This window comes from Balaenoptera borealis (genome assembly GCF_965194805.1).
Source record: "Balaenoptera borealis genome assembly, chromosome: 19".
Lineage (NCBI taxonomy): Eukaryota > Metazoa > Chordata > Mammalia > Artiodactyla > Balaenopteridae > Balaenoptera > Balaenoptera borealis.
Genome location: NC_138878.1, coordinates 57,377,524 through 57,401,422, shown reverse-complemented (window position 1 = coordinate 57,401,422; position 23,899 = coordinate 57,377,524). Strand labels below are relative to the sequence as shown.

The window sequence follows — 23,899 nt, the reverse complement described above, 5'->3', positions numbered from 1 at the left end:
GTTCCTCCTGCTTTCAGAGGAGGATTGGGAACAGGAGGAGGCTGTGTGCCCAGCACACTCTCCTATCAGAGGGGAGGGGCTTGCCCTGTTGTGTCATAACTAGGACCCCGCCCAACTCACCACTCAGTTAAAATGCTGCTCCTCATAAGGCCAGCATCCCAACTTAGTCCTCTGTTCAACCTGGATGACAGAAGCCAGATTCTGGCTTGGTGTTTCTTTTCTTTTCTCCCCTTCTGATGTTTGAGGAAATGGTCAGAGGGGGAGGCAGGATCTACACATTTTTTTTTTTTTTTTTTGGCTGCTGCGGTTTGCGGGATCTTAGTTCCCCAACCAGGGATTGAATCCAGGGCCACAGCAGTGAGAGTGCTGAGTCCTAACTACTGGACCGCCGGGGAATTCCCCGGATCTACACTGTTTTAATGTTTTCCTCTTTATTCATTCTTTCAAATGGTTGCCATTTTATTTCCTTATATTATCGTTCTGATCATTTTACTCCCATGTTAAAAAAAAGGCACCCTCTCATTTTTTCACTTGAAGCCCTTTTCAGGACCACACCATGTCTCTAGCTTTCAACTCTGCTTCTGCATATATGTATTCTGTAGTAGATTGGAAAGTTACAGAGTCAGATGACCATTGATGATGATGATGATGATGGTGATGATGATGATGATGATGATAATCATACATACTGGAAGCATTTTACCTGCTAGGAAATTGTGTCAGGTTTTTTTTTAATCTATATTATCTTTACTAAGACAATGTCTGATTCATTGCTTTAACTCCTTTCTTTGCCCCACCTAGCTCTTAGCTCAGAAGGGTTTGTTGAATGAGTAAAGGAATAACAGGTTGGGCAGTGGAGAAAGATTGAGGGTGGTGTTGGGGAGAGGTGTGTGTAGAATCTGGATTAAGTTTAGAATTTACAGGGTAAAATGGGTCGACTGGGTTGAACGTGAATTTCCGGACCCCTTTGAAACAAAATGATTTTGCTCTATTAGATTTAGGTATATTAATTGACTTATGTTTGCTACTTGCCTGGTTGTATTTAAGGTCAGGTGGTGCCAGCTAGGAAACCTGGATTTCCTGGTTTCTTTCAGGTAAGTAAGCTTAAGCCTGGGTAGGTAGAGGGCACAGGAAAAGACCGTCAGGAGAAGGCATTAGAGGGAGCAATAATTTTGGTGATAATGCTTTTTTTTGAGAACACTAGAATGGTTTAGGGAGTAGAGACAGGGATAGGGAGCTTGAGGTGGGAGAAGAGCATCTTAAGGTGCGCTCACTGCCTTGTTGACTGAGAATGTTTCATCGGGAGGGTGGGCTCTCATAGCTCCTGTAAGGGCAGAGCAAAGCTTGCCAGCTGAGAAATTGCTGGCAGGCTCTGGAGGGCTTGGTTGGCTTCTTGTGGTGTCTTTAGTGTCCTAGGTTGAAAACAAAAGGGGGAGACTACTGTTAATGCATTTTTTAAATTTAATTTTTATGAGAGCTTTTAAAATGTTAAAAGTAAGACTCATCTAGTGGAAAAATTAAAATAAAACTTATTTATTTTATACATAATAGTTTGTTCTCCATATCTTTTTGTAGGTAAACATAATAGTTTACTTTAAAAAAAATGAGCTTATACTATACATATTGTTTTGCTCTGTACCTTTAACAAATCTTTTACTATTGCACAATATTTTTTAAATTTATTTATTTTTGGACTGCATTGGGTCTGCATTGCTGCGCGCAGGCTTTCTCTAGTTGCGGCGAGTGGGGGCTACTCTTTTTTAAAAACAACAATTAATTAATTAATTAATTAAATTTATCTTTTGGCTGCTTTGGGTCTTGTTGCTGTGCGGGCTTGCTCTAGTTGCAGCGAGCGGGGGCTTCTCTTCCTTGCGGTGCGTGGGCTTCTCATTGCGGTGGCTTCTCTTGTTGCAGAGCATGGGCTCTAGGCTGTGGGCTTCAGTAGTTGTGGCACGCATGCTCAGTAGTTGTGGCTTGTGGGCTCTAGAGCACAGGCTCAGTAGCTGTGGCGCACGGGCTTAGATGCTCCGAGGCATGTGGGATCCTCCCGGACCAGGGCTTGAACCCGTGTCCCCTGAATTGGCAGGCGGATTCATAACCACTGCGCCACCAGAGAAGTCACGGGGGCTACTCTTCATTGTGGTGCACGGGCTTCTCATCGCGGTGGCTTCTCTTGTTGCGGAACATGAGCTCTAGAGCGCAGGCTCAGTAGTTGTGGCGCACGGGCTTAGATGCTCCGAGGCATGTGGGATTCTCCCGGACCAGGGCTTGAACCTGTGTCCCCTGCATTGGCAGGCGGATTCTTAACCACTGTGCCACCAGGGAAGCCCCTATTGCACAATATATATATATTTTAAATTTATTTATTTATTTGGCTGTGCCGAGTCTTAGTTGTGGCATGCAGGATCTTCGTTGCCACGTGCGAGATCTCAGTTTCAGTGTGTGGGATCTAGTTCCCTGACCAGGGATTGAACCCAGGCCCCCTGCATTGGGAGCATGGAGTCTTAGCCACTGGACCACCAGGGAAGTCCCTATCGCACAATATTATACATCTATAGAAGTCCATAAAACTTATGTGTGCAGTTCAATAAATAGTTACAAGGAAGATATTCATGAAACTACTACCCAGGCCTAGAAATAGAATATTGCCAACAACCCTCCTCCTTTTCTGATTACTAACCTCTCTCTCCCCCTCACATTGGTAATCCCGACTTTTATAGTAAACATTTACTTTTTTTCTTTATAGTTTTACCACCTACGTATAAATTCCTAAATAGTTTAATTTTGCCTTTTTTTGAACTTTATGTATATGAAATCAGGCAATAACTATTTTCTTTTGTTTTTTTTCTTTTATTCAACATTATGTTTGTAATATTCATTTATGTTTTTTTTTATTGTTCATTCTCATAGATATATAATATTTGAATATAGTACTATTTATTTATTCATGGATCAGTTTTCAGTTTGGGGTAGTTATGAACAACGCTGCTATGAAATCCTTGTTCATGTCTCCCGCTGTACATAAGCAAGCATTCTTTTTGAGAATACATCTAAGAGTGGAATTGCTTGGTCACAAAGCTTAAACTTTAGTAAATAACCACCAGCACTTTTTCAAAGTGATTTAGCAATTTACACTCCCATTAGCAGGAGATGAGAGTTTCTCTGTTCTACTCTCTGCCAGTACTTGGTATTGTCAGACATTAAAATTGTTGCCAGTCTGATGATATATAATGATCTCTGTTTGGGTTTAATTCATATTTTTCCAGTTACTAGAAGGGTTGAGTGCCATTTCACATGTTTATTAGTTACCTGGATTTCTTGTCTCTGAAGTGCCTATTCAAGTCTTTTTCCTATTTGTTGTGTTGCCTGCCATTGATATACAGGAATTCCTTATATAGTCTGAATAGTAATCCTTTGTTGATCATATATGTTGTAGACATTACTCCTACTCTGTAGACTGTCGTTTTATTCTTCCTTTTGGTTTTGTTTTGTTTTGTCTGTGCCACGCAGCTTGTGGGATTTTAGTTCCCTGACCAGGGAGCAAACCCACGCCCTTGGCAGTGAGAGCGCTGAGTCCTAACCACTGGACCGCCAGGGAATTCCCCATTTTATTCTTTTGATGATCAAAATTCTTAATTTCAATGAATGACGATTTATTAATCTTTTCCTTTATGACGTATTTTTTGTATCTTGTTTAAGAAATCCTTTCCTACCCCAAGGTCATGAATATATTCTCCTACATTCCTTTGTTTTTCATATTTAGATCTTTAATTCACTGAATTTTATTTTTGTGATGGGTTTAAAATAGAGGGGTCTCTGCACCTTTATTTCACTTAATGTATTGTGGATATCTTTCCAATGAATACATAATGATCTACCTAATTATTTTTGTCAACTGCAGAAGTGCCCAATTTGCTTTTGATGAGTTTTTAAACTGAGGTATAATTGACATGTAACATTATATTAGTTTCACGTGTACAACATAATGATTCGATATTTGTATACATGGTGAAATGATCACAGAATAAGTCTGTTAATGATGAACATTTAAAATTTCATTTATTTGTCAGTACAAATACTGGTATAATTGATATGCTTGTACATATATCTTTGAGTATGCATGCTAATATTCTATACTAGAGATTGTGAAGTGAGATCACTGGTTAAAAGGTGCACACATTTAAGTTTTTTTTTTTTTGGCCACGCCTCTCGGCTTGCAGGATGTTATTTCCCTGACCAGGCATTGAACCGGGGTCCTGGCAGTGAAAGCGCCGAGTCCTAACCACTGGACCGCCAGGGAACTCCCTGTTTTTGATAGGTATACTACCAAATTGTATTTTACCTCCATCAACAGTGATAAAGATCTTGATTTATCTTATTCTTTTTTAAAAATTTATATTTTATATTGGACTATAGTTGATTAACAATGTTGTGTTAGTTTCAAGTGTACAGCAGAGTGATTCAGTTATACATATACATGTATCTATTCTTTTTCAAATTCTTTTTCCATTTGGGTTATTACAGTGTATTGAGCAGAGCTCCCTGTGCTATACAGTAGGTCCTTGTTGGTTATCTATTTTAAATATAGCAGTGTGTACATGTCAATCCCAAACTCCCAGTCTATCCCTCCCCCACCCCTCTTCCCTCCCGTAACCATAAGTTCATTCACTAAGTCTGTGAGTCTGTTTCTGTTTCTGTAAATAAGTTCATTTGTATCATTTTTTTAAAAGATTCCACATATAAGTGAGATCATGATATTTGTCTTTCTCTGTCTGACTTCCTTCACTTAGTGTGATAATCTCCAGGTCCATCCATGTTGCTGCATGGCATTATTTCATTCTTTTTAATGGTTGAGTAATATTCCATTGTATATTTGTACCATATCTTCTTTTTTAAAAAAATTTATTTATTTAATTTATTTATTTCTGGCTGCATTGGGTCTTTGTTGCTGAGCACGGGCTTTCTCTAGTTGCGGCGAGCGGGGGCTACTCTTCACTGCGGTGCATGGGCTTCTCATTTCGGTGGCTTCTCTTGTTGTGGAACACGGGCTCTCGGCGCATGGGTTTCAGTAGTTTGGCACGTGGGCTCAGTAGTTGTGGCTCGCAGGCTCTAGAGCGCAGGCTCAGTAGTTGTGGCACAGGGGCTTAGTTGCTCCGTGACATGTGGGATCTTCCGGGACCAGGGATCAAACCCATGTCCCCTGCATTGGCAGGCAGATTCTTAACCACTGTGCCACCAGGGAAGTCCCCACCATATCTTCTTTGTCCTCATCTGTTGATGGACATTTAGGCTGCTTCCATGTCTTGGCTATTGTAAACAGTGTTGCAATGAACACTGAGGTGCATATATCCTTTCAAACCATGTTTTTCTCTGTATATATGCCCAGGAGTGAGATTGCTGGATTGTATGGTAGCTCTATTTTTTTTTTAAATGTTTTCTTTTCCTATTCTTACTAAGTATTTTTTTTTTAAACTTTTGGGTTTTATTTATTTATGGCTGTGTTGGGTCTTCGTTTCTGTGTGAGGGCTTTCTCTAGTTGCGGCAAGTGGGGGTCACTTTTCATCACGGTGCGCGGTGCTCTCATTATCGTGGCCTCTCTTGTTGCGGAGCACAGGCTCCAGAAGCGCAGGCTCAGTAATTGTGGCTCACGGGCCCAGTTGCTCCGTGGCATGTGGGATCTTCCCAGACCAGGGCTCGAACCCGTGTCCCCTGCATTGGCAGGCAGATTCTCAACCACTGCGCCATCAGGGAAGCCCGGTAGCTCTATTTTTAGGATTTTAAGGAACCTCCATACTGTTCTCCATAGTGGCTGTACCAATTTACATTCCCACCAACAGGTAGGAGGGTTTCCATTTCTCCACACCCTCTCCAGCATTTATTGTTTGTAGACTTTTGGATGATGGCCATTCTGACTGGTGTGAGGTGATACCTCATTGTAGTTTTGATTTGTACTTCTCTAATAATTAGTGATGTTGAGAATCTTTTCATGTGGTTTTTGGCTATCTGTATGTCTTCTTTGGAGAAATGTCTATTAAGATCTTCCACCCATTTTTTTGAGTGGGTTGTTTGGTTTTCTGATATTGAGCCATATGAGCTGTTTGTATATTTTGGAGATTAATCCCTTGTCGGTCGCTTCGATCGCAAATATTTTCTCCCATTCTGTGGGTTGTCTTTTCATTTTGTTTCTGGTTTCCTTTGCTGTGCAAAAGCTTTTGAGTTTAATTAGGTCCCATTTGTTTATTTCTGTTTTTATTTCCATTACTCTAGGAAACAGATTGAAAAAGATGTTGCTGCAATTTATGTCAAAGAGTTCTCTGCCTATATTTTCCTCTAAGAGTTTTATAGTATCTGGTCTTAGCTTTAGGTCTTTAATCCATTTTGAGTTTATTTTTGTGTATGGTGTTAAAGAATGTTCTAATTTCATTTTTTTATGTGTAGCTGTCCAGTTTTCTCAGCACCATTTATTGAAGAGGCTGTCTTTTGTATACCCTTGCCTCCTTTGTCGTAGATTAATTGACCAAAGGTGCATGGGTTTATTTCTGGGCTTTCTATCCTGTTCCATTGATTCATATTTTTGTTTTTGTTCCAGTACCATACTGTTTTGATGACGGTAGCTTTGTAGTATAGTGTGAAGTCAGGGAGCCTGGTTCCTCCAACTCTGCTTTTCTTTCTCAAGATTGTTTTGGCTATTTGGGGTCTTCTTTGTCTCCATACAAATTTTAAGATTTTTTTTTGTTCTAGTTTTGTGAAAAATGCCATTGGTAATCATTGAATCTGTAGACTGCCTTGGGTAGTATGTCATTTTGACAATATTGATTCTTCCAATCCAAGAACATGATATATCTTTCCATCTGTTTGTGTTATCTTCGATTTCTTTCATCAGCATCCTGTGTTTTCGGAGTACAGGTCTTTTGCCTCCTTAGGTAGGTTTATTCCTAGGTATTTTATGCATTGTGATGCGATGGTAAATGGGATTGTTTCTTTAATTTCTCTTCTGATCTCTTGTTGTTAGCGTATAGAAATGCGACAGATTTCTGTGTGTTTATTTTGCATCCTGCAACTTTACCGAATTCATGGATGAGCTCTAGTAGTTTTCTGGTAGCATCTTTAGGATTTTCTACGTGTAGTATCACGTCATCTGCAAACAATGACAGTTTTACTTCCTCTTTTCCGATTTGTATTCCCTTTATTTCTTTTTCTTCTCTGATGACCACGGCTAGAACATCCAAAACTATGTTGAATAAAAGTGGCGAGAGTGTCTGGTTCCTGGTCTTAGAGGAAATGCTTTCAGCTTTTCACCATTGAGTATGATGTTAGCTGTAGGCTTGTAATATATGGCCTTTATTATGTTGAGGTATGTTCCCTCTATGCCCACCTTCTGGAGAGTTTTTATTGTAAATTGGTGTTGAATTTTGTCAAAAGCTTTTTCTGAATCTATTGAGATAAACATATGGCTTTTATTCTTCAATTTGTTGGTGTGGTGTATCACACTGATTGATTTGCAGATATTGAAAAATCCTTGCATCCCTGGGTTAAATCCTACTTGATCATGGTGTATGGTCCTTTTAATGTATTGTTGGATTTGGATTGCTAGTATTTTGTTGAGGATTTTTGCATGTTTGTTTATCAGTGATATTGGCCTGTAATTTTCTTTTTTTGTAGTATCTTTGTCTGGTTTTGCTGTCAGGGTGATAGTGGCCTCATGGAATGAGTTTGGGACTGTTCCTTCCTCTGTGATTTTTTGGAATAGTTTCAGAAGGATAGGTGTTAACTCTTCTCTAAATGTTTGATAGATTTTGTTTGTTGGGAGTTTTTAAATCACAGATTCAATTTCAGTACTTGTGGTTTGTCTTGTTCATATTTTCTGTTTATTCCTGGTTCAGTCTTGGGAGACTGTACCTTTCTAAGAATTTATCCATTTCTTCTAGGTTGTCCATTTTATTTGCATACAGCTGCTTGTAGTAGTCTCTTATGATCCTTTGTATTTCTTTTTTTTTTTTAATTCCTTTATTTTTATTATTTATTTATTTATTTATTTTTGGCTGTGTTGGGTTTTCGTTTCTGTGCAAGGGCTTTCTCTAGTTGCGGCAAGCGGGGGCCATTCTTCATCGCGGTGCGCGGACCTCTCACTATCGCGGCCTCTCGTTGCGGAGCACAAGCTCCAGACGTGCAGGCTCAGTAGTTGTGGCTCACGGGCCTAGTTGCTCCGTGGCATGTGGGATCTTCCCAGACCAGGGCTCGAACCTGTGTTCCCTGCATTGACAGGCAGATTCTCAACCACTGCGCCACCAGGGAAGCCCTGATCCTTTGTATTTCTGTGGTGTCTGTTGTAACTTCTCCTTTTTCATTTCTATTTTATTGATTTGAGCCCTCTCCCTCCTTTTTAATAAATTTATTTATTTATTTATTTATTTTTGGCTGCACTCGGTCTCCGTTGCTGCGAGCTGGCTCTCTCTAGTTGCAGTGAGTGGGGGCTACTCTTTGTTGTGGTGCGCGGGCTTCTCGTTGCGGTGGCTTCTCTTGTTGCAGAGCACAGGCTCTAGGCGTGCAGGCTTCAGTAGTTGTGGCACGTGGGCTCAGCAGATGTGGCTCATGAGCTCTAGAGCGCAGGCTCAGCAGTTGTGGCGCATGGGCTTAGTTGCTCCACGGCATGTGGGACCTTCCCAGGCCAGGGCTCGAACCTGTGTCCCCTGCACTGGCAGGCAGATTCCCAACCACTGCGCCACCAGGGAAGCACCCCCCTCCTTTTTCTTGATGAGTCTGGCTAAAGGTTTATCAATTTTGTTTATCTTTTCAAATAACCAGCTTTTAGTTTCATTGATCTTTTCTATTGTTTTCTTCCTCTCTATTTCACTCTTTGTGCTTTGATCTTTATGATTTCCTTTCTTCTACTAACTTTGGATTTCGTTTGTTCTTCTTTCTGTAGTTGCTTTAGGTGTAAGGTTAGGTTGTTTATTTGAGATTCTTCTTGTTAGGTTGTTTATTTGAGAGTCTGCTTGAGGTAAGATTTTATTGCTATAAACTTCCCTCTTAGAACTGCTTTTGCTTTGTCCCATACATTTTGGATGGTCGTGCTTTCATTTTCATTTGTCTCTAGGTATTTTTTGATTTCCTCTTTGATTTCTTCAGTGATCCATTGGTTGTTTAGTAACATATTGTTTAGCCTCCACGTGTTTGTGTTTTTTACAGTTTTTTTCTTGTAGTTGATTTCTAATCTCATAGTGTTGTGGTTGGAAAAGATGCTTGATATGATTTCAGTTTTCTTAAATTTACTGAGGCTCTCTTTGTGGCCTAGCATGTGATCAATCATGGGGAATGTTCCATGTGCACTTGAAAAGAATGTGTATTCTGCTGCTTTTGGATGGAATGCTCTATAAATATCAATTAAGTTGGTCTGGTCTAATGTGTCATTTAAGGCCTGTGTTTCCTTATTGAGTTTCTGTCTGGATGATCTGTCCACTGATGAAAATGGAGTGTTGAAGACCCCCCAATATTATTGTGTTAGTGTTGATTTCTCCTTTTGTGGCTGTTAGCATTTGCCTTATATACTGAGGTGCTCCTATGTGTGGTGCATATACATTTTCTTTTTTTAACGGTGCATATACATTTACAATTGTTATATCTCCTTCTTGGATTGATCCCTTGTTCATTATGTAATGCCCTTCTTTGTCTCTTGTAACAGTGTTTATTTTAATTAATTAATTAATTAATTAATTAATTTTTGGCTGTGTTGGGTCTTTGTTTCTGTGAGAGGGCTTTCTCTAGTTACAGTGAGCGAGGGCCACTCTTCATCACGGTGCGCAGGCCTCTCACTGTCGCGGCCTCTGTTGTTGCGGAGCACAGGCTCCAGGTGCGCAGGCTCAGTAGTTGTGGCTCACAGGCCCAGCCGCTCCATGGCATGTGGGATCCCCCCAGACCAGGGCCCGAACCCGTGTCCCCTGCATTGGCAGGCAGATTCTCAACCACTGCGCCACCAGGGAAGACCCAACAGTGTTTATTTTAAATTCTATTTCTTCTGATATGAGTATTGCTACTCCAGCTTTCTCTTGAATTCCATTTGCATGGAATACATTTTTCCATCCCCTCACTTTCAGTCTGTATGTGTCCCTAGATCTGAAGTCAGTCTCTTTTAGACAGCATATATATGGGTCTTGGGTTTTTTTTTTTTTTTTTTGGCTGTGCTGTGTGGCATGTGGGATCTTAGTTCCCTGACCAGGGATCAAACCTGTGCCCCCTGCTGTGGAAGCGCAGAGCCTTAACCACTGGACTGCCAGGGAAGTCCCAATACAGGTCTTGTTTTTGTATCCATTCAGTCTGTCTGTGTCTTTTGATTGGAGCATTTAATCCATTTATGTTTAAGGTAATTATCAATATGTTTGTTCTTATTTCCATTTTGTTAATTGTTTTGGATTTGTTTTTTGCGGTGTTTTTTCTTCCCTTCCTCTCTTGTTCTCTTCTCTTGTGATTGATGAGTAACTTTAGTGTTGTGTTTGGATTCCTTTTACTTTTTTGTGTGTGTATCTGTTGTAGATTTTTGGTTTGCAGTTACCATGAGGTTTTGATATATTGATAGCAGTCTATATATAAACAAGATTGTTTTAAGATGGTGGTCTTTTAATTTCAAATCCATTTCAAATATCCTGCATTTGTACCCTCCTCCTCTCATGATTACTGGTTTTGATATCATATTTATGTGAGGATGATTTCCTACCTTTATAGTATGTTTGCCTTTACTAGTGAGCTTTTCCATTTGTAATTTTCTTGTTTCTAGTTGTGTCCTTTTCTTTTCTGCCTAGAGAAGTACTCACAGCATCTGTTGCAAAGCTGGTCTGGTGGTTGAATTCTCTTAGATTTTGCTTGTCTCTAAAGCTTTTGATTTCTTCAATTTTGTTGAATCTGAATGAGAGCCTTGCTGGGTAGAGTATTCTTGGTTGTAGGTTCTTCTCTTTCATCACTTTAAATATATCATGCCACTCCCTTCTGGCCTGCAGAGTTTCTGCTGAGAAAATGGCTGATAACTTTATGGGAGTTCTCTTGCATGTTATTTGTTGCTTTTCCCTTGTTGCTTTTACTATTTTTTCTTTATCTTTAATTTTTGTCAGTTTGATTACTATGTGTCTCGGTGTGTTCCTCCTTAGGTTTATCCTGCCTGGGATTCTGTGCTTCCTGGACTTGGGTAACTGTTTCCTTTCCCATGTTGGGGAATTTTTCAGCTATTATCTCTTCAAGTATTTTCTCAGGTTCTTTCTCTTTCTCCTCTCCTTCTGGGACCCCTATAATGCGAATGTTGGTGCGTTTAATGTTGTCCCAGAGGTCTCTTAGACTGTCCTCATTTCTTTTTCTTTTTCATTGTGTTCTGTGGCAGTGATTTCCACCATTCTGTCTTCCAGCTCACTTATCCATTCTTCTGCCTCAGTTCTTCTGCTATTGATTCCTTCTAGTGTAGTTTTCAGTTATTGTATTTTTCATCTCTGTTTGTTTGTTCTTTAATTCTTCTAGCTGTTTGTTAAGCATTTCTTATATATACTCAATCTGTGCCTGCATTCTTTTTCTGAGATCTTGGATCATCTTTACTATTATCACTCTGAATTCCTTTTCAGGTGGGTTGCCTCTCTCCACTTCACATAGTTGTTCTTCTGGGGTTTTATCTTGTTCCTTCATCTGGGATATATTCCTCTGCTGTCTCATTTTGTCTAACTTCCTGTGATTGCAGTTTCTGTCCCACAGGCTTCAGGGTTGTAGTCCTTCTTGCTTCTGCTGTCTGTCCCCTGGTGGATGATGCTGTCTAAGAGGGTTGTGCAGGCTTCCTGGTGAGGAGGACTGGTGCCTGCCTACTGGTGGGTGGAGCTGCGTCTTGTCCCTCTTGGGCAGGGCTGTGTCAGGGGGTGTGTTTATTGGGTAGCTGTTTATTCAGGAAGACTTTAAGCAGCCTGTCTGCTGATGGGTGGGGCTGTGTTCCTACCCTGTTGGTTGTTTGGCCTGAGGCGTCCCAGCACTGGAGCGTACAGGCTATTGGCTGGGGGCAGGTCTTGGTGGGAAAATGGTGGCCTTCAAGAAGCCTCATGCCAATGAGTACTCACCAGAACTGCCTCCGCCAGTGTTCTTGTCCCCACAGTGAGCCACAGCCACCTTCTGCCTCTGCACAGGATCCTCTAATAATAGCAGTTAAGTCTGGCCCAGTGTCTTATGAGGTCACCACTTTTTCCCCTGTGTCCTGGTGTGCACGAGACCCTGTGTTTACCCTCCAAGAGTTGAGTTTCTGTTTCTCCCAGTCCTTTGGAATTCCTGCAGTCAATCCCCACTGGCCCTCAAAGCCAGATTCTCTGGGGGCTCCTCTTCATGTTGCCAGATCCTCAGGCTGAGGAGGCTGACGTGGGGCTCAGAACTTTCATTCCTGTGGTAGAACTTCTGTGGTATAATTTTCCAGTTTGTGAGTTGCCCACCCGAAGTGTATGGGATTTGATTTTGTCGCGATTGTACCCCTCCTACCATGTTATTGTGGCTTCTTCTTTGTCTTTGGATGTAGGATATCTTTTTTGGTAGCTTCCAGCATTTTTTTATCGGTGGTTGTTCAGCAGTTAGTTGTGATTTTGGTGTTTCTGTAAGAAGGGGTGAGCTCATGTCCTTCTACTCTGCCATCTTGTCTCCTCCTCTTGATTTATCTTATTCTTGATAATATCATAATATCAATCAGTTTAAGATTTGCCAATATACTTTTTATATGACATTTAATAACAGACTAGGGAGCAATCAAATTCTGTTTGACACCAACACTGGTGTCATCTCCAAAGATCAATGGCCAGGTCCCCAACAGCCCCATCTCCCTCCACTTTGATAAGCAATGGCATTCTATCATTAAAGAATTTGGTTATACCTCTCTAGTTGTAAGGGAACTGTATTCTGCTTTTCTTGTCTTCCTCTTTCCCCACAAGTTGACATTGAGTAGAAATGGCTGAGGAGTGTGCTTATCCTGATCTTCATTTCATCTCTCTTATCTCTTCGCAACCCCTGCTTCAACCCTAGTTGATTCCACAGAGTGACTCTCGTTTAAGGAATGTCATTCTTTTGCAACTTACTGGTTTTCTTCACTCTGCCCTTGAAATGATCACAGGGACGTGGCTTCTTTGGCAGCCCGGGCACTGTCATGAGTTTTCTTTCAGGGGCTCTCAGGAATCAATCTGAAGTAAGGGGGTTGCTGCTTAGGAGGGTCAACAAGTTTGAGGGCTAGGACTTTACTTGCCATCGTCCTTGCCTCTTGATTCGTTTTCATACTGCAGTGGGTGTGGGAAAGGGTCAACCAAGAACAGTGGAGATATCCAGTTCTATGAGCACCAGGGTCTCTAAGTTGTTTGCCTGACCTGTATGGGCAAAGAATTTGGTGGCAGGTTAGGAGGAGGCATCAGGGTATCATTAGGGAGACTGAAAAAAAAGGAATAAGACCTAGGTGACTGCCTTTTAGTGGCTGCTTTACCTCAAGCAAGCCTTGCCTCTCTGATTTCAGTCTTGCCTGTGAGTAAAATAAGGTTGAGAATGGGGTCCAGGAAGGTCTTGGAAGGCAGCCCTGGGTTGTTGGGGAAAAAAGGGTAAGGGAGAGGAGGCAGCCAGAGATTCAGCCAGCTCCCCCCTGGACCTTGGAGGAGTCCAGCTCTTGCCTAAGAGTCAGAAAGAAAATAAGTGTTGTTGCTGCATGTGATGGTCTTGTGGAGAGGGGAGAGGGTGAGGTCAGCTCAGATAACATCTGCTCTGGTCCCAGAGGGACTCAGGGGAGCAAGCTGGGATGTTGATGGTGCACCCCTGTTGTCAATATTGAATTACTGACCTTTGCACTCACATTCTTGGGCGCCTTCTCAGAGCCACCTCCCAGAAGCCTGGCGTTGGTCCCTATGGCCTCTGGTGACCCATGTCAGAAGGAAACAGATCATTTCCAGTCACTGGAAAGCAAAGGCGCCAAGAGAATTGGTCCCCTGTCATTGTGCTACTGAGGTCAGTGCAGCTCCATTGCTCTTCCTTTTTAACTCAGGGATCTAGGGAACTTGAAGAGAGGAGTATTTTATACGTATTTTATTTATTTATTTATTTAGGCCATGCTGCGTGGCTTGTAGGATCTTTGTTCCTTGACCAGGGGTTGAACCCAGGCCCTTGGCAGTGAAAGTGCAGAGTCCTAACCACTGGAATGCCAGGGAATTCCCTGTTATATTTTTTAAATTGTATAGTTCATTTATGATGTTGTGTTAATTTCTGGTGTACAGCAAAGTTATTCAGTTTTATACAAACACACACACACACACATATTCTTTTTCATATTCTTTTCCATTATGATGTATTACAGTATATTGAATATAGGTCCCTGTGCTATACTGTAGGACCTTTTTGTTTGTCTATTTTATTTTATTTTTTTTTAAGTTTATTTGGCTGCATCGGGTGTTAGTTGTGGCACGCGGGATCTTAGTTGCGGCATGTGGGAACTTTCGTTGTGGCACACAGGCTTCTCTAGTTGCGGCGTGCGGGCTCAGTAGTTGTGGTGTGTGGGCTTAGTTGCCCAGCGGCATGTGGGATCTTAGTTCCCAACCCACGTCCCTGCATTGGAAGGTGGATTCTTAACCACTGGACCACCAGGGAAGTCCCCTATCTATTTTATATATAATGGTTTGTATCTGCTAATCCCAAACTCCTAGTTTATCCTTCCCCCACCCCCTTTCCCCTTTGGTAGCCATAAGTTTGTTTTCAATGTCTGTGAGCCTGTTTCTGTTTCGTAAATAAGTTCACTCGCGTCATATTTTAGGTTCCACATATAAGTGATATCATATGGTATTTGTCTTTCTCTTTCTGACTTACTTCACTTAGTATGATAATCTCTGGGTCCATCCGTGTTGCTGCAAATGGCATTTCATTCTTTTTTATGGCTGAGTAATATTCCATTGTGTATATGTACCACCTCTTCTTTATCTATTCATCTGTCAATGGACATTTAGGTTGCTTCCATGTCTTGGCTATTGGAAATAGTGCTGCTATGAACATTGGGGTGCATGTATCTTTTCAAATTATAGTTTTGTCTGGATATATGCCCAGGAGTGGGATTGCTAGATCATATGGCAATTCTATTTTTAGTTTTTTGAGGAACCTCCATACTGTTTTCTATAGTGGCTGCACCAATTTACATTCCCACCACCAGGGTGGGAGGGTTCCCTTTTCTCCACACCCAAGAGAGGAGTATTTTAAATGGATAAGGAATTGAAGTTTAAAATCTGGCTTAGAGAAAAGCTTACCTGGAAGTAGGTCGAGAAAGAATGGCTTCTGGATGGAAAAGAGCACAAAAGGTAGGGGTTAATCCAGACCTTACATCCTCCCCCCATTAAAATCCTCAAGACTTAAGGAATGAGAGCAAGGAGTAGATTATTCCATTAACCAGTCAGGAACTTCACCTGACCTCCATGTTTGGTTGTATTTGAATCCATAATCCCAGTTCAACTATAAGAGGATGGTATTTACCTTTGTTCCTCTGGAACAAATCCATTCTGTTTTGGCCTCCATTCAGGTCTGTCTTATCACCTGATGCTATCTTATTTGCATTTTGTGATACCTAAAATATTTTTATGACAATCAAGTATGATGTTTTATAGAGATTCTGGGACTAGAAATGGGCCCAGATGACGCTTCCTCTGTATAGGAGTTGCTCATATTTCCTGCCAGACTTAATTATGCCTTCACATGTTTCCCCATCACATTTGAATGCAGCTGTATCATTGCACAATTACACTCATAGCTTGTTGTTTGAAATGTGTTGTGGACTGAACTGTGTCCCCCTAAAACTCATTGAAGCCCTAACCCTTAATAACTCAGAATGACTGTATTTGAGGATAGGGACTTTAAAGAGATGATTAAGTTCAAATGAGGCCCTGATGGTTGGGCTCTAATCCAATCTGACTGGAGTCCTTATAAGGAGAAGAGATTTGGGCACACAAAGAGACACCAGGCATGTACATGCACAGAGGAATGACCAGGTGAGGAAACAGTAAGGAGATAGCCATCTGTAAGCCAAGGAGAGAGGCCTCAGAAGAAACCAAAGTTGCTGACACTTTATCTTGAACTTTCTAGCCTTCAGAATTGTGATAAAATAAGTTGTTGTTGTTTAAGTCTCCTAGCCTGTGGTATTTTGTTATGGCGGTCCTAGCAAACTGAAAATCTTTCTCCCTCACTAGAGTCTGAACCAATGGCTCAGTAGTCATTCAGCTACAGGGCTCCTGACACATGGTAGACACGTGGTAAATGTTTTTTTGATAAGCGGATGGACAGGTTGTCCAGAGAGGGCCCTTAGAGCAGCATCTGGTTCAATCCAGCCCTATTTCCCAGACCCTTTCTGCCCTTTCTGTCACACAGATGGAGGGTGTTGCATCATTTCCCTACTTGCTGGCTTCCAAATGTTCTCATGTGCTGTTTTGAGTTGTGTTAATTTCAACAAGCATGGCCCCTGCTGTCTAAACTTTTCTAATATTTTACTCTCGCCTGACCTCTACTTCTGGTTCTGGAGAAAAGCCACAGAATACTGGAGCCAGAAGGTATCTTGGAGATGAGGTATCTTGGAACACCTTCACTGATGAGTTTTTCTTCTTCATTTTTAAAAAAACTGATCTTCATTGCAGTATAATTGCTTCACAATACTGTGTTAGTTTCTGTTGTGCAATAAAATGAATCAGCCATATGCATACATATATCCCCATGTCCCCTCCCTTTTGAGCCTCCCTCCCACTCTCCCTATGTCACCCCTCTAAGTTGTCACAAATCACTGAGCTGATCTCCCTGTGCTATGCTGCTGCTTCCCACCAGCAATTTTACATTCGGTAGTGTGTATATGTCGATGCTACTCTCACTTCACCCCAGCTTCCCCCTCCCCACCCCATGTCCTAAGTCCATTCTCTATGTCTACATCTTTATTCCTGCCCTGCCACTAGGTTCATGAGTACCATTTTTTTTTTCAGATTCCATATATATTCATTTTTAATGGGACATAACTATATTAGAGAAAATTTGTTAAGTCCAAAATAAACTTTACTCTTACCAACTGTTGGAATTTTAGTGTGAATACGATTTTTTAAATATAGTGATAACCACAGTATGTGAACGAATTTCTTTTTGTTCACTTTATAAGCTTGTTCCCATGTTGTCTTACAACATTTATAACAGACATTTTGAATGACTACATAACACTCCCAAGTGTTACTTTTCAGATTACTTTTTTAAAAAAAAATTTTATTTATTTATTTGGCTGCGCCAGGTTTTAGTTGCGGTACGTGGGATCTTCATTGCGGTGTGCGGGCTCTTAGTTGCAACATGCAAGATCTAGTTCCCTGACCAGGGATCAAACCCGGGCCCCCTGCATTGGGAGCTTAGAGTCTTAACTGCTGGACCACCAGGGGAGTCCCCAGATTACTTAATTGTTCTCTCATTGTTGAATATTTAGATTGTTTTATTTTTGGATATTGATAAATTTCTTTGTAACTGTTTTCTAAATGTTGGATTTCTGTCTCGGGGAAGATTTCCCAAGTGGAATTACTGGGTCAAAAGTTAAGAACAGTTTTATGTTTCTTGATATCTTTACCAAGTTGCTTTTAAAAGAGTTGTACTAATTAATTAAATCACTGTCCCTTTTATTTTCAGGTGAGGAAACTGAGACCCAGAGAGAGCAAATGAAATGCCCAAGTTCACAAAGGTAATGGTGACTCATCTGGAGCTAAAATCCAGGTCCAAGACTCCTACTCTGCTGTTCTTTCTGCAGCCCTACATGACCTAATGTCATGGTGTAACTGAAAATGAAGCCGTTACTATAGTATTATGTCCCCCAAACGTCAGGCATTTTTGGACCACCTTAATGATTTTTGCTATAGCTTATACCACCTCTACTATTATTTATTTCATACTTTTTTCTTTAAATAAATTTAATTTACATAACATCTTCATTCTATGCAATATTTTTTGTGAGATTATCTGTTTGATATATGCTTAGATTTTTTTCTAACATGCATTAAAGTAAACATGTAACTATTAAAGTAAAAACTAATTTATGTTCTACCTAAAATCAGTTTTGGAATATATTGATACAATGTAATAAGCATGGACTTTATATCCAGGCAGACCTGGGGTCAGCTGCTTCCTCTGTCAGTTAACTCTGTAGTCTGGGAGAAGTCACTTAGCTTCTATGATCTTTGGTTCTCTGGTTTGTAAAGAGTGGATATTAGTATCCACCTTGCAGTGTTGTTAGGAATAAAGGAGCTACTGGGGGCCTGGTGCCCAAGTAGGTGTTCAGTACATGATGGTTATTATTGTGGTTATTATTGCAGACTTCTAGTTATTTCCCAAAGGGTGTGTCTATGCTGGAATGTTTGTCTTATTGCTTTCTGCTGATTTGCATGTGTAAAGAAGTAACTTCCACTTGTTAGTTTTTGCAATAGATCTATTATTTTTTGACTTTCCAGTTCTATTACATATTAGCTTTGTGACTTTGGACAAGTTGCTTAACTTTTCTGTGCCTCATTTGCCTAATTTATAAAATGGGGCTAAAAAAAGTACGTTGGTGTGTGTATGCATACATCTGTCCACCAGAGGGCCTCGATGCAATAGCCCTTGTAGCAATGGGCAATACCTTGTGTCCAAGGTTTGTGTATATCATTCTCCCCTGAAAGGAGCCGTGGCTCTGAGGAGAAATGGCTGACTCCAAGGACAGGGAAGGAAAGTAGAAGATGAGCTTGGAACATCTAGTGGTGTCAGAAAGTCAGAAACTGCTAAAAATAACCCCCTATATGTCAAAATGATGCAGAAGCCAACTTGAAGAAGTTCTTAGTGGCCGGTTTTGGGACAATATGAATGACTTTATAAATAAGGATAGTAATGGATTATAATCCACAAATACCCCTGAGAATTTACTTATATAAATAAATAATTGAATACCTGAATAAATGAGAGAGAAGGAAGAGCTCTTTCTTTTTTTTTTTCCCCTTGGCTGCACCACACAGCTTGCGGGATCCTAGTTCCCCAACCAGGGATTGAACCCTCGCGCTTGGCAGTGAAAGCATGGAGTTCTAACCACTGGACCACCAGGGAATTCCCCGGAAGAGCTCTTTCTTATAGTAGAATCCTAATTAATACATTTAGAAGGAATGTTGGAAATAGAAAATCACCATTTGGCTAAGACTATAGTAATACCTGTTGTAGGCGAGAATCATCAATGGATTTTAAAAATTAATGGGCAAAAGTATGACGAGAAGAAACAGGCTATTTGCATAGTTTCGAAGTATCTCTCCACAAGATACTTATTAACTACAATGAGAATATAGTACCTTTATGGACACCGCCTTAACTAGTGTTCAAACTTAACATCACGCATAAATGAGTATTGTTACTGTGGGCCTCTGATGTGCTGAGAAGGCAAACGTCACTTCTGTGGTGTTCTTGCCAAAAATGCATAATCTGCAATTAGTCATGAGGAAACATCAGATAAGCCCAAGTTGAGGGATATTCTATAAAATAACTGACAATACTCTTCAAAAGTGTCAAGATCATGAAAGACAAGGAAGGCTGACAAAGTACCCTAGATTGGAGGAGACCAGGAGAGATGATATATTTCTTCAGTGTAAGATCCTGGATTGGATTCTGGATCAGAAAAAGAATACTAGTGGGATGAATTGGGAGATTGGGATTGACATATATATACTAATATGTATAAAATAGATAACTAATAACCTGCTGTATAAAAAAATAAAATAAAATTCAAAAAAAAGAACACTAATGGGATGATTAGCAAAATCTAAAAATTTGTACATTAGTTAATAGTACTGTATCATTGCTAATTTTCTGGTTTTGATAACGATATTATGGTTATGTATGATGTTATTTGAAAAAAACTGCATGAAGGAGATATTGGAACTCTGATTATTTTTACCATATTTTTGAAGTCTGAAGAATGAAAAGTTAAAAAAAAAAGACATCAGGGACTTCCCTGGTGGCACAGTGGTTAAGAATCCACCTTCCAATGCAGGGGACATGGGTTTAATCCCTGGTCTGGGAAGATCCCACATGCCGCGGAGCAACTAAGCCCATGTGCCACAACTACTGAGCCTGCGCTCTAGAGCCCGTGAGCCACAACTACGGAGCCTGCGTGCCACAACTACTGAAGCGCACGCGCCCTAGAGCCTGTGATCCGCAACAAGAGAAGCCACCACAATGAGAAGCCTGTGCACCACAACGAAGAGTAGCCCCCACTCTCCGCAACTAGAGAAAGCCCGTGCACAGCAAGAAAGACCCAACACAGCCAAAAATAAATAAATAAATTTATTTTAAAAAATCGTATCAAAAACAAGCAAACGAAACAAAAACCCTAGGGATAAGCTTAACCAAGGAGGTGAGGTGAAAGATCTACATGCTGAAAACTATAAAACATTGATAAAGGACATTGAAGATGATTCAAAGAAACGGAAAAATATCCCATGCTCTTCGACTGGAAGAACTAATATTGTTAAAACGGCCATACTACCCAAAGAAATCTATAGATTTAATGTGATCCCTATCAAAATACCCATGACATTTTTCACAGAACTAGAACAAATACTCCTAAAATTTATATGGAACCACAGAAGACCCTGAATTGCCAAAGCTGTCCTGAGGAAGAAGAACAAAGCTGGAGGCATAACCCTCCCAGACTTCAGACAATACTACAAAGCTACGGTAATCAAAACAGTGTGGTATTGGCACAGAAACAGACACATAGATCAATGGAACAGAATACAGAGCCCAGAAATAAACCCACACACCTACGGTCAATTAATCTACAACAAAGGAAGCAAGAATATACAATTGAGAACAGACAGTCTCTTCAACAAGTGGTGTTGGGAAGACTGGACAGTTACATGTAAATCAGTGAAATTAGACCACTCCCTCACACCATATACAAAAATAAACTGAAAGTGGTTTAAAGACCTAATATAAGACATGCTGCCATAGAACTCCTAGAAGAGAACATAGGCAAAACATTCTCTTACATAAATTGTAGCAATATTTTCTTAGATCAGTCTCCTAAGGCAAAAGAAATAAAAGCAAAAATAAACAAATGGGACCTAATCAAACTTAAAAGTTTTTGCAGAGCAAAGGAAACCATAAACAAACAAAAAGTCAATCTGTGGAATGGGAGAAAATATTTGCAAACAATGTGACTGTCAAGGGGTTAATATCCAAAATATACAGACAGCTCATACAACTCAATATCCAAAAAACAAACATTCCAATCAAAAAATGAGCAGAAGACCTAAATAGACATTGCTCCAAAGAAGACATGCAGATGGCCAACAGGGACATGAAAACATGCACAACATCTCTAATTATTAGAGAAATACAAACCAGAACCACAATGAGGTATCACCTCACACCAGTTAGATTGGCCACCATCAGAAAGTCTACAAGTAATAAATTCTGGAGACGGTGTGGAGAAAAGGGAACCCTCCTACACTGTTGGTTGGAATGTAAATTGGTGCAGCCACTATGAAAACAGTATGGAGGTTCCTTAAAAAACTAAAAATAGAGTGACCACATGATCCAGCAATCCCACTCCTGGGCATATATCCGGAAAAAATGAAAACTCTAATGAAAAATTACATGCACCCTAATGTTCATAGCAGCACTATTTACAATAGCCAAGACATGGAAGCAACCCAAGTGCCCATCAAAAGACAGTTGGCTTAAGAAGATGCGAAATATATAGATATAGATATAGCTATATACACACATAATGGAATATTACTCGGCCGTAAAAAGAATGAACTGCTACCATTTGCAGCAGCAACATGGTTGGATCTAGAGAATATCATACTATGTGAAATAAGTCAGAAAAAGAAAAATATTATATGATATCATTTATATGTGGGAACTAAAAAATAATACAAATGAATCGATATACAAAATAGAAACAGACTCACAAACATAGAAAACTTATGGTTACCAAAGGGTAAGGGTGGGGAAAAGATATATTAGAAGTATGGGATTAACAGATCCACACTGCTATGTATAAAACAGATAAGCAACAGGATTTACTGGGAACTATATTCAATACCTTGTAATAACCTATGATGAAAAATAACCTGAAAAAAAACCCCAAAACTGAATCACTTTGCTATACACCTGAAACTAACACAATATTGTAAATCAACTATACTTCAATTTGAAAAAAAAAAAAAAAAAGAATTGAGCCCGGCCACCACCGATCCCCTCTGCTTTGTAATTGCGCCACCTGGAAGCTCAGTGAGCTTTCCTCAACTCGTTGCCTTTTTGCCTTAGTAGCTACTTTACTCACCTGATTGACTGAACCCTTACTAAGTTCACATTATCAATCGTTGACTCGTTACAACAGTTGTACATGCTAAGTGGTATTTTATTTATTTTAAGATGATAAACCCGAGGCTGAAGAATGTTAAGTATCTTGTCCAGGGTTGCAAAGTAAGCGACGGAGCCAGGATTTGAATCGCTTGAATTCAAGTCTGAGTGTCAAGGTCCAGGTGAGTCTAAACGTGTCGCCATGTTTGAGAATTATTGGTAGAGAGCACTGGCTCCACTGGGCACTGGTTCCCCCTCCAGGGGACATTTGGCAATGTCTGGAGATATTTTTGGCTGTACTAACTGGGCGGGGGAGGGTGGTAGGGGAGAGGCTGCTCTTGGCTTCTAGCAGGTGGAGGCCACGCGGATGTTGTTAAACAGGTTACAAAGCACAGAGCAGCTCCCCCTCCTTACAACAAGGAGTTATCCAGCCCTAATGTCAGTGGGGCTGCTATGAAACGCGGGTGTCGAGTCTCCTAAGGGCAACATTTTGAACTCAGAAACCTGAGGATTGATTCTTTCACTTGGCAAATATTTACTGAGCACCGTGCGGGATAGCATGAGGGACGTGGAAACAATACACCAGATTGTGCCAGAGGGGAGGTTACAGTGTAGAAGGGCAGGGGTGGAGGTGGGAGAGGCACACCAACACTTCAACTTAAGGTAGAACATGAAAAGGGCAGAGAGTCGAGTTAGGCTTAAGCTTGTTCACAGGAGGGAGGGCTCACATATGGTCCTGGGACGAATCAAGGGAGGCTGTGGGAGGAGGTGGCTTGGGGTGGGTTTTGTGAGCAAAGTTGAGCTGGTGGGAAAGCACAAGACCAGCTCGGGAGCAGCCCGAGGTCTAGTTGAGCGGAGCACAGAGCACTTAGTGCGAGGAGGGCTGGACTGGAAAGGCAGCTGTGGCTGGAGCTTGGAATCCAGGCTCAGGACTCTAGCCTTGGTGTCTGTCATAGCGGTGGAAAAGCCTTCCCTTCCAGAATGGTGGTCTAGGCCCCAGGGCTGGGGGGCCCAGCAGCTTCCAGAGAGCTCTCTCTATAGGGAGGGAATGTTGGACATTGGGGTGGAGTCAGGAGAACTCCTGATTTTAGGACAGAGTTGATGCTCAATATATAACAAAGCTATTTCACCTCAAAGTAGCCCTTGGGGAGATGTTCCCCTCGAGTGGAGACATAGGTCGGGATGAGGTCTCTTCTGCACAGCTGTTCTGCTAAGGGCTAGGCCACTTCAGCTGTAGTGAAAAGTGGAGCTGATTCGGAGCCCCTAACCCAGGGTCTGCTTCCCAAAGGTGAGTTGTTCAAACAGGGCTTGGTGTGGCTACAGTTTCAAACATGGGTGCTACCTGGTGGTGTGATTTTTCTAGTTTATCACCATACCGTGAAATAGCATTAAAAATAGTTGGGGCACGTCTGGTGCACTGTAAAGAATACAATCGAGGATGACTTATTGTCTGTGGATGTACAGTTGCCTTCAACACCCTCCCACCGCTGCCTCCAAGCCTGGCCCTGGGGACATTCATTACTCTCTAGAACAGGGATTGGGGGCA

General features: G+C 41.0%; 1 long non-coding RNA gene across 1 annotated transcript; it reads left to right on the top strand.

Annotated features, from left to right (window-relative positions):
- The first annotated feature begins 971 nt into the window (after positions 1-971).
- On the top strand, positions 972-23,387 carry LOC309616714. The gene is made up of 3 exons (XR_014237574.1): positions 972-1,094; positions 13,852-13,983; positions 17,656-23,387. It is a non-coding gene; the product is annotated as an uncharacterized lncRNA (long non-coding RNA).
- Positions 23,388-23,899: the final 512 nt, after the last annotated feature.